Source organism: Myotis brandtii, unplaced genomic scaffold (assembly GCF_000412655.1).
Source record: "Myotis brandtii unplaced genomic scaffold, ASM41265v1 scaffold139, whole genome shotgun sequence".
Classification (NCBI taxonomy): domain Eukaryota; kingdom Metazoa; phylum Chordata; class Mammalia; order Chiroptera; family Vespertilionidae; genus Myotis; species Myotis brandtii.
Genome location: NW_005354965.1, coordinates 45,820 through 56,012, shown reverse-complemented (window position 1 = coordinate 56,012; position 10,193 = coordinate 45,820). Strand labels below are relative to the sequence as shown.

Here is a 10,193-nt window from a genome sequence, read left to right as displayed (position 1 = left end):
CCACACCCCCCACACACCCACACACACACCCACACACACCCACACACACACACAACCACAGCAGCATGGACGTAAACATTAGACTTAAAGATTGAGTGTGATGCATAGATCAATACAAGTGCATACAGATATCCGAGAAGCTGTTCCTTTGGGAATGCGGATGCTTGGATGGAAACACGGGAAATAAACTGGAGAGTAAGATCAGTGTGTCCCCCCCCCCCCCCCCCCGTCTTTCCCTCGACGGACTTTTAAATACACGCAGTTATTTCTATGTGGCAGTTGCAGACACGGAGCTTATGGATTGAGGACGTTCCCATGGTCTGGTGGTTAGTAAGTAGCTCAGGCAGCACTCACTGCTCCTCGCCGTCTGCTCCACACACGGCTGGTGCTGCGTGTTCAGCCACGGACACAACAGCCAACTTCCCCGCTACCCGCAGAGCCACCCCTTGTGAGCTTTCCTTCCTCGAGTATTTTTTCCCATCCTTAGGGCATTTAGAGTTTCCTCATATCTTTTTAAAAAATATATTTTTATTGATTTCAGAGAGGAGAGGAGAGGGAGAGATATAGAAGCATCAATTATGAGAGAGAATCATCGATCGGCTGCCTCCTGCACGCCCCACACTGGGAATGAAGCCCACAACCTGGGCCTGTGCCCTGACCGGGAATCGAACCGTGACCTCCTGGTTCACAGGTCGATGCTCAACCCCTGAGCCACGCTGGCCAGGCAGTTTCCTCACATCTTAGTTACTCTTGTATCATGACTTAATAATTTCTATGTTAAACTGTCCCTACGTCACCAGCTGTGGTTCCTGCCTCCGGACGGAACCCAGGCAGATGCAGGGATCCTCGAACCCGGCCTTTTCTTCCCTCTACATTGAGATTCTGGGGAAAGATGGTCCTTCTTATCTAAATGACCAATAATGCCGTTTACATAATTTACCCATCAGGAGTTGAGCGCTCATTTCTCCCCAAAGGAGAAAAGTAGGGGCTGGACACCTTTTCCTTCGGAGAGAAAGAGGCCATTTCTGGGAATGTACACAAACATGTTGAAAGTCTAACTCCTGGTCCCAAGTCTGTGAAAAGTGCTTTAGGAGAGATTAGGGTGAAAACCTCCCCGAAATACCAGGAAAGGAGAAAAACAACAAGGTGACGTGACAATGGAGATGATGATGACGGCGGTAAAGAGGGTGGTAGTAGCAGAACTTCGAGTTTAGTGGGTGATTTCTCAGATGTTGAAAGAGCAAAGTAGTAAACATAGTCACAGGCCCATGTATCCGGCGAGGTGCTGTGTCATGGCCTCTTCGCGCAAATACGGGAGGTGAATGATGGCTGCGCGTGCGTGTGCTTAGCGATGTCTTGACTTTGCTTGAGGCCTGAGGCACGTCCAGGGGCGCAGCAATAAACAGTGGCTTCCCAGCAAGGCCGTCGGCCACGGATGAGCTCACGCTGGGCAAACACTTGTAAAAGGAGGGAGGGGAGCACGTGAGGGAGGAGCCGCCCGCCGGGAGGGAGGAGCCGCCCGCCGGGAGGGACATGCAGGTCCTGGGAGAGGAGGAGCCGCCCGCCGGGAGGGAGGAGCCGCCCGCCGGGAGGGAGGAGCCGCCCGCCGGGAGGGAGGAGCCGCCCGCCGGGAGGGAGGAGCCGCCCATGTGCGGCAGCTACTGCGGGAACTCCTGCGGGGGCTGCGGCTGCGGATGCGGGTCCCGCTATGGCTGTGGCTACGGCTGGGCCACCAGCCACTTGTCTACGGGGCCTCCTGCCGCTACCCACCCCTCCAGGCCGTGCCGGGCCTTTGAAGCGACCCCTGCAGGTCCCGGTGGAGCTCCCTGTCTGTGACTCACACCAAAGGGAAGAACTGCTGTTGGCCAGGAAGCTGATGGTGGCCCCTGAGCTCCATCGGTTCCGAGGCAGCAGGCCCCTCCTGAGCTGTCTGCAGCCGTGAATTCCGGCTGCTTTCCTGTCCCTGCTCCACGGCTGCTGTGCGAGCACAGGCTGCACCCTGGGTGACCCTGACATGGGGCACAACCAGCCGTTTCCTCACACCAGGCCTCACTCCCTAACACGCCTGGTGTCCTCTGCATCGGCCTCAGCCTGGATGCCAGGGATCCTGGGGGCTGAGAGCAGGTGGAGGTGAGACTCAGGATGAGCCTGTGCGGGGAGGGGGGTCCCACTTAAACAGCCCGGGGGGGGGCACAGACCCCTCTGGGCCCCCGTGTACCAGCCGTGCAGGCGCCAGAAGGCGTCTGACCCTCAGAATTGTTTCCATCCATGAAAAGAGACCGTGAACTCCGACCCAGGCCATCGTCCTGGCGACGAGAAGGGTCCTCAGTGTGGAGCAGTGGCCGGCGCTGGGGACAGTGCGGGCAGTGGCTGGCGCAGGGGACGGTGCGGGGAAGGGCTGTGTGTTGTAGTTGCCAAGCGGCGCCTCTGCCGTGTGGCCTCCTGTTTGGTGTATCGTCTTCGCCGCTTCCGAGGGGCACAGCCTGGGACTGGGGCGTCTGCTCGTCCTGTGTCTGTCTCCCCGTCTCTCGCGGGAGCCCGTGGAGGTGGGGACGGCCGCGGGGCCCGAACCCCAGGCATTGCCTTCTCCACAGTGTGGGCAATGCAGGGGCGTGGAGGGCTCTACAGAGTGATGGGATTTTACATTCCTGTTTTGTAAAAAAAATATTTTTTATTGTTGGTAGTGTTACAGATCTCTCCTCCTTTCCCCCCCCTTCCAGTCCCTACCCCACCCTCAGGTCTTCACCCCCTGTGGCCCGTGTCTATGGCTGTGCCTATAAGTACATAAGGTCTTGGTTTCTCTCTTCTCGTCCCCTCACCCCCACATGGAGGTGTGTCAGTCTGCTCCCTGCCTCCCGGCTTCGGGTCTCATTCTGTTGGTCAGTTCGTTCTGTTCATTAGATGCCACAGGTGAGGAGATCATGTGACCTGTGTCTTTCTCAGTTTGGCTTATTCCGCTGAGCGTCACACTCTCCAGGTCCATCCTCGCTGCCCCAGAGGGTCAGGATCCCTCTTTTCACAGCTGCACAGTGTTCCGTGGTGTAAATATCCCACAGGATTTTACTTTCAATGCTTAGGAATTACTCAGGGTTATTTTGGTTTTCTTTTCTACAAAGTAAACACAGAGACATACTGTGTGTGTTCATTGTATTCAAGGGCAACGGTGCAGCGTAACCCACATCCATTATCTCGCGGACGCGCAGCAGAAAGCCCCTTAGCAACCCCTGCACCCCACCTGGGGCCCCCCCACCTGGGAAAACAGAGCTAGAATCTCTACGATACAGCGGAGTGTGGCCGCCGAGCCACGCGGCTGCACTGCCTGAGTGTTTCCTTTCTTATAGTTCCGAGTCTGCGGGGTGACTTCCCACGCTGCTTAAAATTAAACCCAACAGGACGATCCAGCGCCTCCGGAAAGGAATTCTGCAGAAATGAGACCATTTGTTAGCACCTGAGATGGTCCAGCCGATGGGACCAGAGATACGGTCCTTTGAAACTCTGAGCAACGGCAGCTCATCTCCCCCCTGGACAGAGAACAAGCACAGGAGGCCCTGGCGCCCGTTACAGGGTGTCGGTCATGCCTGCCCTCTGGGTGGTAGTCGCGCTCACGACCAATGGTAATAGGGAAGACACAATTCTGATCTGTCAGCCCACCATCTGGAAGTTGGAACATGTGCCCTTTGAAAATGAACAGCAGCACTAATAGAAGCTCCCATTTTCAGTGGAAAAAGTAAGACTCGTAGCTCATGAGCAGCAGCAGCTTTACCCGATTCTCTTCCTTCCATCCCGCAGCCGTGAAAACACCACAGTGAACAGCCGGCTTTGCTGCTGGTGCATCGCGACGCTGCTGCCCTCACGGAGGAAGTCGGGGCCGGCCGCGTATCAGTGAGGTAAGCGGGGCCTTGTGCGGCAGCCTCGCCATTTCCTACCGAAGTTGCACAGTGATTGTTTCCAATTATAGACCAGGAACTGGACAAAACAATACAAAACATGTGGTCCAGGTCATTTCCTGTTAAAGAGTTTAATCACACCGGAACCATGTTCAGTGAAAGTCTTACACTGCATCCCCTCCCTTATACACTAAGAAACAATATAAACGTAAATGGCTTAGGTTACCATATGTAAATCTAAATTCCATTCTGCTCATCTATATATATAAAAGCCTAAGCGACCGGTCGACCGGTAGCTATGATGTGCACTGACCACCAGGGGGCAGATGCTCAATGCAGGAGCTGCCCCCTGGTGATCAGTGTGCTGCCATAGTGGGAGCGCTGCTCAGCCAGAAGCCGGGCTCATGGCCAGCATGAGCCTCTCCTGCTTCCACGGCAGCAGTAATGGGCGGTGGTGGTAAGCTCAGTGGAGCCCGGATGTGCAGTGCCCAGCCCGGCTTGGACTCCTTCCTGGCTGCCTGCCACTTTGTGCACTACTACATCCCCCGAGGGGTCCCGGATTGTGAGAGGGAGCAGGCCAGGCTGAGGGACCCCATCGGTGCATGAATCTGTGCACCAGGCCTCTAGTGCTTAAATATTACAACAGAGCCTGTGACCTCTTGGTTAGGAAAGTTCTCTTACGAGATAAGAGGGAAACTTCTCAGAATCAGGGTAAATAAGAGGAATAATGGCAACAGTCACACACATTTCCCCCTCCCCTCCTTCCTCCCCACCCCAGCTCTCCTCTCTACCACAATCCCCGCTGGTTTTCACAGCCAGAAGTTACGGGAACTTGTCTTCCTGGCTCTGGAACCCTGGGCTGGGGGCTTGGTGTGGGGCTGGAACCCCGGCTTCTCAGGGGGAACCTCCCCAGCTAGATGTCCCTCCTAATTAAAAAAAATATATATATTTTTATTGATTTCAGAGAGGAACGGAGAGGGAGACCCGAGGGAGGCTCGCAGGGCTGTGCCCACACGGCACGTCCGGATGACACGCGGGTCGGCCAGGCTCACGAGGACGGATGGGAATGCGTTTCAGTGCAGAGCCTGGCATTGGAAGAGGCGTGAAGCGTGACTACGGGCCGGCACCCGGAGACGAGGCGAGTTGATAAAGGGCCAGCGCAGGCCTTGCTGCAACCGGCCAAGGTTTTCAGCGATTTCTCAGAAGATAGAGCCTGGTTCACAGTGGACAGCACTCTCAGGCCAGGGCTGCCATGTTTATACCGGGTTTATATTAAAGCAGCGCATCTGTGAATCGAATGTAACTGTTCTACACGGTGGGCTCTTACATGATCAACTTTTCCTGCTCTGGAATAACACCTTCATGAAGAGAGCACTCCTGGGAGGGGTGTCATCGGGGACCCGTGGCTGCTGAGACCCTGCACCCCACGTGCACACGCTTTCTGCCACCTACACACACACACCCCACATGCCACCTATACACATGCCACCTACACACATGCCACCTACACATGCATAACATACACAGGCGTACCGCCTACACACGTGTCACTTACACACACATGCCGATCATTTGTTTCTCCCCCGTCTCTGAAGGGCCTTTCACCTCTCTGCTCTGTCTTAGAGCCGAGTCAGGCCGGGGGCAGCCAGCCCGGAGGCGCTGAGGGCAGCGAGGGAGCCGATGGAGAAGGCCCAGGTTCACAGCGTTCAGAGCGGCAGGAACAGAACCTCCCCATGCACGCGGCCCGGAACCCCGTGGGCACCGCCGAGGAGGGCTGGTTGTGTTGTCGGTGAGTCTTAGGCAGATTAAAGTGACTGTATAGCTTCTGATCCATTCGCAGTGTTATCTGAGGGCAGGAGGCTGGTGGGCCCGCCTGCTGACGTCGCGTGGAATCAGGAGTGGAGTGTGCGGCTCTTGGGGAAACCAGGGGCTGAGGTCCCACCCCAGCTCCGCGCTTTCGCGTTTCCTCGGCCCCCCCACCCCCGCCATGGAGCCAGCAGTCAGACTGGTACAGGGAGTCCTCGCAGGGCCGGAGGGACTCGGCCTCCCCGTCACCGCCCCGGGCCGCCCCCCTCCTCAGGCATCTCTCATGCCCAGAGTGAAGCTGCATCTGTTTCTCCACCTTCTCACTTCACAGACGTGAATCCGCCCAGATGCACTGGTTTCACCGTGTCATTCGCGCACACGGTGGTTCTGAGATGCACGCGTGTTGTGTGTGTTGCCGTGGGTCACGTTCACAGCTGGGGAGCGTTCTCTGTGGGGGGAACCTCAGTCTATTGACCACTAATCGGTGGAGAGTTGGGCGTTCCCAGGCCTCACAGGTGAATGCTGCTGTTGTCCGTGGCAGGGGGTTCTCTCTCGGGGTGCCGCGGGGAAGAGAGCTCCCGGCCCCCGGGGGACGGGGTTCCGTGGACAGCGTGGTTGTGGACGGGACATGAAGGGTCCCTTTCAGTTCCGGGCCGTGGGGGAAGTGCAGCGTGTCCTCAGCGGGGCCAGGATGGAGGCCACTGCCCGGGGTCTCCGCTCCGCATTGAAGTCCAGTCCAGCTCAGCATCTGACCGGCGTAGCCTGTGCTCCCAGCTGCAGCCATGGTGGGTGGGGCTGCCGGCCACGGGCCAGGGGGCTGCTTACACCCGAGTGGCGGTGAGTGCGGGTCACGGTGCAGGAGAGAGGGAGGGTGAACCAGCGGCAAGAGCGAGCGGGCGTGAGGGGATGCGGTCTGACTGCACACACTTGCCGTGGCCCCGCCCTCCTGCCCACTGACCCTTTCCCACGCGAGACAGACAGGCCAGCACCGTCCCTACCTCACCCCACGTCACTGCCCAGCACCCCTCCCTCCCCCGTGGGCTCTGCCGGGAATGGACGGACAGGGCTTCCCTGGGGCGTGAAGTGCAGTTTCCTGTGGCCGTGCGTCCTGTCTGGCCGTCCCTCTCCTGCTTCCTGATGTCAGTAAACCAGCCGGTCACCCCACTAGCACCCCGCACGGCTGCTTCTCCTCACCCCTCTCGGCCTCCGTCGGATATGCCGCGAGCATCTCCCAGGAGGAGTTGACGTCAAGCGCAATTTAATGAGAGTGTGAGCGTCCCCCGCCCGCCCGGGTCCACCTCTTACCTGTGGCTTGGCTGGTGCTGGGTGTGACCAGGGCCGGGCTTGGAGCTCAGCCTCTGGGCTGGTCTGTAGGGGCTGATGTCACGCTCGGGTCTTTCCAGCATCACTGGCACCTCAGGATGAGCCAAGCCTCTCTCTCTCTCTCTCTCTCTCTCTCTCTCTCTCTCTCATCCTCCCCACCGGTGTGAGTCAGTGTTCTCAGGGGACACAGAACCAGGAGGAGCTCTACAGATGTGCCCCCTCTGCTCTGTCCACGTGGAGGTTGTCACAGGATGGCTCACGTCATCGTGGGGAACTCGAGGCCCCGTGACCGGTCACCTGCGAGTCCGGGGAGCAGGGGAGCCAAATGCACACACAGTTCAGTCCGAACCTGAAGACCTGAGATGCGGCCCTGGCCACCCCGGGCAGGAGACGATGGACGCCCCACCTCAGGCAGAGAGAGCACAGTTGCCCTTCCTCTCCCTCTCTGTCCCATGAGCCCGCAGTGGAGGGGCTGATGCCCACCTGCCCTGGTGAATCTCCTCACTCCGTCCACTGACTCAAATGCAAATCTCTTTCCGAAACTCCCCCACCCGCCCTGGACACACCCGGAAATCACGTGTTATCAGCTCTCTGGGACTCCCTGGGCCCAGCCAGGTGACAGATGAAATTAACCATCACATCACCCCGTTTGCCAACATCCCAACACACACACACAAATGATGAAGGAAAAGCAATTTAAATGCAATAAATCAGTATTGCAATGAGATGTTTATTAAGATTAATTTAAACTTTTCTCGCAGGAAAGTTATTGATCAAAAATGTAAGAATTCTAAAGTCAATAAAATAGCAAAGGAAAAGGTTTCCAGAAAGTTGTGAAACGTTCCGGGCGATTTCCTTGACTCAGGACTTTGTCCTGTTCCTTTCAGACGCTTGAGGATGAGGTTGGCTTTTCGAGCAGAAACGGAATTGCTCAGGCGGAGGGTGGGGGGGTGGGCCAGCTGGGTGAGCTTCCCTGGGAGCTTCTCAGTAGCACCCGTACAAACAGAATCTTCTGCAGTAAGACGGGCGGTTGCCACCGTATCCGTAGACGCCAGAGCCCCAGCCGTAGCCGCAGCCCAGGCCACCATAGCCACAGCCGTAGCCACAGCCATAGCCATAGCCCAGGCCACCATAGCCGTAGCCTAGGCCGCCATAGCCACAGCCCCCATAGGCACAGCCCACGCCGTTGTAGCCGTAGCCCAGGCCTCCGTAGTAGTTGCCGTAGCAGCTCATGGTCTCAGGAGGGAAGGATTTGATTGAAGAGCAGGGAGTAGGTGTCCTCAGTCTGAGCATCGCCCTGGACCACGGTCCTTTTATACGGGCCTCCGCGGTGGGCGGGACACATGGCAGGGCTGTTTACGACATGTTCCCTACTAATTTGTGCGAGTGCACATCCCGAATCTTTGCTTTATTAGACAATGCGAGGCCCTTGTAAGAGAGATGACTTTGCGGTTGAGTCAGCATCCCTATGACAAAACCTCGCGCCTCCGATGTGTTTTCTTGTTCTCACTTTACAACCCTTGCTCACCCTCTATTCACGGGGCTTGGAGAATGTGCCTCCTCCTTCACCCAGTGCCATCCTGACCAGCTTCCCAAGCGCCAGGCTTTCAGTCCCCTCGTTACGTCCGAGAAAATCACGCAAGGGTCTTCCTCGGCGTGAAAGGCGACGCTCTCATCCCCAGAGAGCATGGGGGGCCTGCAGGCCTCTCTGGGTTTATTATCTGCTTTAATCAGTGCGTTCTGTGCAGCAGGAGAGGGTACAGAACTGCATTTTGAATCGTTATAAACTCACCGTCGGGATCTAATAACTGTCAATATTCCACTTAGTTCATCTTCTCCCAGTGTACTTTTTTCTTACTGCTGTTATTTCTGCTGAATATTTAAAAACCAATCCAAGACAAGGTTTATCATTTTTCTTATATGTACTCAGTGTGTATCTCTATCACAAAGTGAGTTTTAAAAACATTATCTGTACTAATAAAAGGGTAATATGCTAATTAGACTGGGTCAACCGGCCATCTTCCAGACGTCTGACTTCCTTCCGGACAAAGTCATGGTGTTGGGGGCCCAGGCAGAGGCAGTTAGGGGTGAGATCAGGCTGGCAGGGGGTTAGGGGGGATCAGGCAGGCAGGGGAGGGCAGTTGGGGGCATTAGGCAGGCAGGCAGGTGAGTGGTTAGGAGCCAGTGGTCCTGGATTTCGAGAGGGATGTCTGACTGCCAGTTTAGGGCCGAGGGGTCCCAGATTGGAGAGGGTGCAGGCTGGGCTGAGGGACCCCCCCCCCCCCACCGTGCACAAATTTCGTGCACCGGGCCTCTAGTGTGTGTGTGTGTGTGTGTGTGTGTGTGTATATCCACAATCCCATAATCGCATATAAGTTAAGAAACAGTTTCTTGGAATCCTCTAAAACTCAGCTCATGCTCAGGTTCCTAGACTGGTTCACACGTATATTTTTATAATTAACTTTTTTCCACGTTGGGACTCATGTTCCACTTAGACATACTGTCACTTAACCCTTTTTAGAGATGTAATAGTTCCCCCACCCTTTCTTTCTTGCACGTTATATCTGAGGAAACCACACTGGTGCCCTGCTGCGTGCTCAGATTTGCACGGGGCTCCTGGATCCTCGATGTTCCTCATGTCCCCCAGCTCTCACACCGTCAGCGTCTCCCCGGTGAATGCGGAGAGCGGATGTGATTCTGGTCATTCTCCTTATTTTGCTTAATCTCCCCCCCCCCCCCCCAGGAGACTTTCCCATTGATTTTTAGGGAGAGTGGAAACAAGAGGGAAACACAGTGATGGGTCGCCTCCCGCACGCGCCCTGACCAGGGCCTGGGCCGCGGAGGAGCCTGCAACCAAGGTACGTGCCCTGGACCAGAATCGAACCTGGGACCCTTTGGTCCGCAGGCCGACGCTCTGTCCTCTGAGCCACACCAGTGAGGGCTCGCCTTATTTTTAATAAGAAAGATTGTTGATAGGCGCTCTGTGTACTTTCTTTTTCTAATTTATTTTATTATTTTTAACATTTTTATTGCATTTATTGGGGTAACATTGGTTAATAAAATTATACAGGTCTCAGGTGTATGACTCCACAGCACATCATCTGTGTGTTGTACTGTGTGTTCACACCCCAAGCCCAGTCTCCTTCCCTCACCATTGTCCCCCCTTTACCCTCTGCT

General features: G+C 56.0%; 1 long non-coding RNA gene across 1 annotated transcript in view; it reads left to right on the top strand.

Moving 5' to 3' along the window:
* Window positions 1–2,845: 2,845 nt before the first annotated feature.
* Window positions 2,846–10,193, top strand: part of LOC106725151 — a 9,984-nt gene continuing 2,636 nt past the window's right edge. The window contains exons 1-2 of the long non-coding RNA XR_001361016.1: window positions 2,846–3,036; window positions 6,558–6,564. This is a non-coding gene — a long non-coding RNA (uncharacterized LOC106725151). The remainder of the gene's footprint in view (window positions 3,037–6,557; window positions 6,565–10,193) is intronic.